Source organism: Malania oleifera, chromosome 1 (assembly GCF_029873635.1).
Source record: "Malania oleifera isolate guangnan ecotype guangnan chromosome 1, ASM2987363v1, whole genome shotgun sequence".
NCBI lineage: Eukaryota > Viridiplantae > Streptophyta > Magnoliopsida > Santalales > Ximeniaceae > Malania > Malania oleifera.
The window spans coordinates 110886868-110894221 of NC_080417.1; positions in this window are offsets into that span (position 1 = coordinate 110886868).

The following is a 7354-nucleotide window of genomic DNA, read 5'->3' on the forward strand; positions in this document are numbered from 1 at the left end:
TCATAAGTTTGGGCCAACCCAACCATGTACGGATGATGTGTCATTGATACTTGCTCAATCAAATATCACTTGAATGCTTTGAAAAAAACTGTTGACATCGAGTTTTGAATGCCCGTTTGGATTGCCAACATTTGTGACAATTTTGAAAATCAAACTAATATAGACTGCCAAACTATTAGTCATCTAACTTGTCCTTTTTACCTTAGAAAATTGAAGTCGGCTACTTTATTTTTAATTTTTAAAAATACAAAGTAAAGGAAAACTTTTTTAAAGATATTAGGCTCAGGAATACATTTGTAAATGAAATATAATACTATGAATGCATTTTAATTAGAATTCAAAACGTAGTACAAAATTATATTGAGTTTTATGCAAATCCAAGATTGAATACCCACACTACCAATTACTATTTTAAGTTATTGCTTTAAAGTGAAATGTAATAAAAAATATTCTACTATAATTAAAAAAATTAAATTTTAACTGTGTATAAAATCAAATTTTAATTTATTACTAATTTTTAATTTAAATTATAGCTTCATAATACTTATGCTACAATTATTTCATCGTTTTGAATCTCCAACAAAAGTTACTGTGTAAAAACACACTATACTTCCATCCTGTTATTGCAAAAGTCCTTTCGATGTGTAATTGGCTATCACAATCAGCATTGTTAGCATATCTCCTAATTAAGTTAATTGTCAAATCTCCATGATTTGTGTAATTACTGAGTTACCTTTGTGAGCTTGCCTCATTCACTTATAAAAGGATGGTTCTTGTATAGTTTAAGATACACAAAAGAATATAAAGAGATTTTAGTTTTAACATGGTATCAAAGCCCTAGATCTTAACCTATTTTTTTCTTTTCTTTTCTCTTTCTTTGCCGCCGCCATCGGCCTTCTTCTACTCGGCTAGTATCAGTTGCAGCTCTAGCATACGCACTGCTCCAATTTTTGCTCAGCTTGTCTCCAGTTTCAGCTCGGCTCGTCTCTAGTTTCCGCTCAGCTCATCTGAACCCGATCGCAGCTCGCCTCTGTTCATCAATCTTTGGCGTAGTCTCAGTTCTCAGCCGTTTCATCGACCCTACTGCTGCAACTCTTGGTGGCCTTCTTGACTTTCTGGCGACATCTATCAGCGTTGTCACTCCGCGTCATCTTCGTCCCACAGTGTCGTCTTTGTCCTTGTCTCACTGAACACACACAACAGTCTCTTGTCCGGCCATCTCTCATCTTTTTCGGCGTCGTCTTCGTCCTGCTCTGTTCCTCAGCGCCACAGTTCCAAGCCTCAACCTGTGGGGCTTCTTCACACCGCCAGTGGCCGAAGACGACTTCTATGACTCACTCAAAAAATAAGCATCTCGAAAGCTATCCAAAGTATAGGAGTTAGGTCGTGTAATATTTAGCCCAAGGGCTAGATCGTCTCCTCAAGGAATGCGTTTTAATCTCAAAATTTACGTTCGTCCAATCGAAAACAAAAATGCACTGAACTTAGTTCAGATTCGGGTATCTTCAAGATTGTTCAATTTCACTTTTGACAAATTAAATGACACGCAATTTAAAGTCCTAAAACTAACACGCAATGAATTGAAGAGCAAAAATAGAAACCCTAACCTAATCAAGGAAACTTTGAAGCACGCGTTAATTAAAGATGACAACTTAAACTATGGAATTAAACACGCGATGGGAACACAGACAAAATTCAAACATAGACTAAAAGACCAAAACTTTAATACAAATTAGGAACTCGAACTTAAATTAAACCTTTAACAATTAAACCATGAACGAAAACGGGGTAAAAATCCAAATTCCAATTAAACTAAGACTAAAACAATCAAAACCCTACAAAAAATAAATAAATTAAACCTACTAACAATAACCCAAGAGGACTTCAAAGCTCAACCTTTAATAAATAAAAATAAAAAAAAACTCCAAATTAACAATACTTAAATAATTATTTGTTTGCAAGAAAGAAATAAGGAAGTAAAAAAAACAAAACTTTAAAATAAACCCTACTCTAACATTGTCACTTAAATAATAATAATAAAACAAAAGATGAAAGAAGAGAGAGAGAGAGAGAGAGCAGGGGACTGTTGTAGGGAGCTCAGGTCTGTTGCAGCTGTGGTGCTCGACTAGCCTAGCTGGGTTGTTGCAGCAGGTTGCGGAGGAGACTAGTACTGCCATGGAGCTGTTAGTGTGGAATTGTGGTGCCCGGGCTGCTGTATTCTGCTGCGGTGGAACAAGGAGGTCGAGGACTGCAGTTGGTGTCGCTGTGATGGAGGCCGAAGCTGGGCTGTGATGGTGTTGCCGGAGGATTGAAGAGGAAAGTTGAGGAAGACTTGGGAAGAAGGAGACCGAGAAGGGAGACAGAGCTGGGGGGCTGAGAGGATAAATAGGAAAGAAAACAATAAAGAGGGAGAGAAAATGAGAGAAACTGCAATAGAGAGAGGAAGAGTTGAGAGACAAGAGTAAAGAGAGAAGAAAACCAAAGAAAAGAAAGGAGAAGGGAAGAGGGGAGCCTCCGGGACTATCAAGGAAAGAAGGGAGAGGGGAAGAAGATTTTAAAGGGATTGGGGAAAGCCCTACACCTGATTTAGCCAACCCGACCCGGCCATGCATGGCCGGGTCACATCAATATTAATTTTATTTTATTTTTCTTTTTTTCTTCATTTTGCTCTCTGCAATCACTGCTAAGTTTGGCCTTCTTGGAGCCCATTTCGCTCAAAACTCAAAACATAAAAGTTGTAGCTAATCGTTCCCTCTTTCTCCAGAAGTTTGAATCGTCTCGATTGGAGTTCGGACGGAAAAGTTATGCATGAAATATGAACAGGTCTCGATTTTGATTCTCGGGAATTTTTCTGCGATAAAATATTACCAAAAATTCATAAATGGTGCAATAAAACTCAAAAATGATAAATTTGGCACTTTATTAAAATATTGGACAAATTTGGACATTTAATTAAAAATATAAGCCGTAAAGACCGAATTAAAGTGCCCAATTACGCAGTTCTGACACGTAATTACACCCCCCAACTAACGTTTTACTAGTCTCTAGCAAATGACGTCAATGAATTTCAGGGTAGTGCCTCTAACTACAAACTCCAGTGATCATGAAATCAATGCACATGCAACATAACCATATCGTTTCACCTACAAGAATACCACTGAATTTCACACAGGCTTGTTCATATTCAGTACATACAACTCCAAAGCACGTCACTCATGCAAGTTTCGTCATTTATATAGCATTCAAGAACAGAATACTTACATGAAGTTAACCAACGGCACAATTCAGAGTTAATGCAGTCACATAAGTCCGAGTATAAACAAGTAAACTCTCGAGGTGTGTGTGATGTGTGTAACTCAGTACACCTAGGATACCAGTGGACACCTACAGAATGGTTGCTTTGACTCGGCATAACTAGTATACCCTCAAGAACACTCAAAAGAAATGGGTTCACTCGTCATATGTGAGGAGAAGTGTCGCGATCAAACATCTCACATATTAAAAGGAACAAACGCTAAGTATATGGAGTGGACTAGTTTGGAAAGGATCTAGCCTATCTATGAGGTGTCGGGTCCTTCACCTTAACATCTTCTCACTTACTCGCCATATCCAACCAAGACCACCCTAGATCAACTTATTCACAAACTTGTCATGAATACATCTGAGGCATTCACCAGTTGAAGCATCTTCATACGTAGAAAACATGTGTCGTGTCTTTGAATTTTTGTGATATGTATTTGGGCCGACATTGACACTTCATTTCATGCATATGTTTATTTCTTATTTTTTATTTTCTGCTCATTCTTTTATTTTTGTCTTTTCTTGAGTAATAAGGACAATCTTAACACTTCTTTTGTAATCTTCAAACAATCAATGATAATTGAGCTCGAATAGTGGTCTGTAAACTAAGTCTATCTCTATGGGTGGCTCAGCCATCATATTTTGAGTAGGCTACAAGACCTAGGTTTCTATCTCCCCACTAGGTGTCACCTCTAGGCTAGCAAATCAAAGACAGGGACTAGTGTACAAAGGATATCTAGAAAGAAAAAAAAAATAATTGAGTTATGTGAACTCTGATTTAATATTAATGCTCAAAAGGACGATAAATAGCTCAAGGATATCTCACAAGGTGTCATAGTCGTCACGAGTGTTCTCTCAATGCTTACAGAAAACTCTAAGTGCAATGAATCACGTGAATGTGTCCATTTAGTCTCGTGAGATGCCGTGTAAATACAAGAAATTATATAGTCAGATTAATACGAGTGTACTACCAATCAATTCTTCATGGAGTCATAATAATCATATAAAGAGAAAACTATGCATGATTGATGTAAGTGTGTTATTCTCAAGTTATATGCAAGTACGTGAAGGGTATGAGTCAGTGTTAAGCATGGCATAATACAGTGTAATTTCTCAGTGCTCCTCTTTTCTTTCTCCCTCTTTCTTTTTATCTTTTTGATTTTTGATTTTTTTTTAATATAAAACCCGGTATGTGTACGTGCACAGTGTCACATGTGAATGCTCATCCCCCCCAACTGAAGTGAAACATTGTCCTCAATGTGAAAGCATAGGGGAAATAGAAAAGACTGTGCACGAGAAAGGTAAGGCATACCTGAACAGCGGGGTAGTGGAAAAGAAAAACTGAACTACAAGAATGGACCCGAAAACTAACTAAAAATAAAATAAAATAAAATAAATAAAAAGAAGTGTTGACTTTTTGAGTCCAATCCCTGTTTTGATAATGACAAACCACAGTATCCCACTTGTGTAAATGAGTATGAACAAATTTATACTTCTGTAAGCACGAGTGATGAATACAAAATGAAAGTCGTAAAGAGCACTGAGAAGAACACCAATCGGCATACTCCATGGAGCATTGAGGAGCAGAAGACACGAAGACTTATTTATTTTATGGGTTGTAATAGTAATTAGGGTTGAATGTGCATGCATCTTACATGATTTAAAATTGAAGCTCTACCTGACCTTAGATTGACCACAGGACCTCCAAATAATATGGAAAACTCTTTTCATAAAATGCCTACCTTATACAAAGATTTTTAAATGATTTTAAAGTTAAAAGAAGGCAAAAACTAAATTTTTCGAAGGGGTCAGTCAACCGGCCAGTCGACCGAATGTTAGAAATTAGCAATGTTCTCACTCAATTCGATCTCATATCAAACCATGTTCAACATGAAAATTGTGAAATTTTCCTATAGCTTGAGTTTGATACCAAGAACGTCCAAATTGGAGTTACACATAAAATGTTATGGCCAAAACACTGAAACGTGTCCGTAAGAGAAAAACTGCCTTTATGTTTCTTTCGTCTCATTTATGGACATTTTTATCAAACTAAACATCATTATCTTAAAATGTGTTCAACATGAAAGTTGTGATATTTTCTCTTACCTTTCTATTGGTATCAAGAACATCTAATTTGGAGTTGTATAGGAAAAGTTATGACTGAAACACTAAATAGTGTCTGCGTAGAAAAGTAGAGGCCGGTCGACCGAACCTTCACTACAGTCGACCAAAACTCGTTGATTTCAAGCCTCGGTCGACCATACCTTGAGCCTGGTCGACCGACCTTCTCGGGAAAGTGTTCCAACGGCTGAAAAACGGTTAGTTTTCAAAATAAAAATATATTTTAAGGTCCCAACGGCTATATAACGGTCACAAGGGGTTTTTGCCTATAAATACAACCCTAAAACGCTTGAAAATTGTTGGAGAATCCCTTTGTTAAATTAGTTCATCATTCTTTGATTCTCCCACACTTCTATACCCCATTTGTTCTTTAAATTCTTATTTTTCTCCTACTATTCTTTTATTTGAAAATCATTTTGGGAGAAAATATTCTTGGGGATTTTATGTGAAGAGGCTTGAGCATATATCATATACATATATATTGCTTGATGGTCTTCTTCTTTTATTTGCGATATATTTTCAAAGATTAAAATGTCTTTCATTCTCTTCCTTTGAAAACCATTTTTGGGGAAAATATTTTTGGGGTTATATTTGAAGAGGCTTGAGCATATAACATTCTTCATATGTATATTGCTTGAAGGCCTTTCTATTTTTCATGTTTTTCAAAGATTAAATTTCTCCCATATTCTTTTAATTGGAAAAATATTTTTTGGAGAAATTTATTGTGAAAAATGTCTTGAAGGCTTGGGCTAATATTCTCGCTCATATATTTTGCTTGAATGCCTTCTTGGGATTAATTTTACTAAGGTCAATCATTTTGAAGAAAATTCTAATATTCTCCTACTCTTATCTTGAAATACATTTGTTGGAGAATTTCTTTAGGTTATACAAGAGAGAGCCTTGAGCATATATCAATTTAATATATACTTACTTGAGAGGCTTCTCCTTCTATTTTATAAAGGTCAATCATTTTAGGAAAGAAAATCATTTTCCAAACTCTCAAGTTTTACTTGAAAAATATTTTAAGAGAAAACTCATACTCTACATGAGCTTCATTTCAAAATCATATTAGAATGCATATTAGATTTTAATGTTGTACATCTCTACTTGTATTTCAGAAGCATATTTTATTACAAAATGATTTTATTGTAACGGTTCGGTTCAGCCCATTAATTGAACTGGGGAGTTTCAGCCCCGCAAGTGTGATCGATTTGGTTCAGCCCGGAATTGAACTGGGGAGTCTCAGCCCCACAAGTGAGACTAGTTTGGCTCAGCCTAATAATTGAGCTGGGGTTTTCCTCGCCCCGTAAGGAGAGGATGTAAAAGGCTTTTGCTCCGCCCGGTTAAGTGAGCAGGGGTAGTGGAATCCTTGAGGGTAAGCCCAAGGCGGGGATGTAGGCTAATTTGACCGAACCTCGATAACAAATCTGGTGTCACTCTTTCTATTTTATTTAAATTCCTGCACTTTAATTTCAGCATGTGTATGAATGTTTATTTAATGTCAAAATTATTTTCATGCACACATTTGATTTAAATAAGATACTACACATGTGTATGTTTGCTTTTATTATTAAACTCGCTTTACATACACGTATACATGTTGAATGGGATATGATACTGTAATGAATCAACGAATTATTTAAATTAGTCAAAAAGTTTTTAAAACCCAATTCATCCCCCCTCTTGGGATCACACCAATTCCAAAAATTGGTATCAGAGCCTCATTGCAAAAGGCTTAACCGCTTATGCATAAAGATTGCAACAGCTCAACTTTTCGGTGTATCCCAATTTTAAAGGTCAGTGCTCTGCAAATCCTCCACTATTTTATTGCATAGATTTTACTGTGTTAAATCTGAAAATATTTTTTGTAAAATCAAATAATTTGAAGATTTGGAAAGTATTCGTGTTTGTTATGCTTATCATATCCCATTGA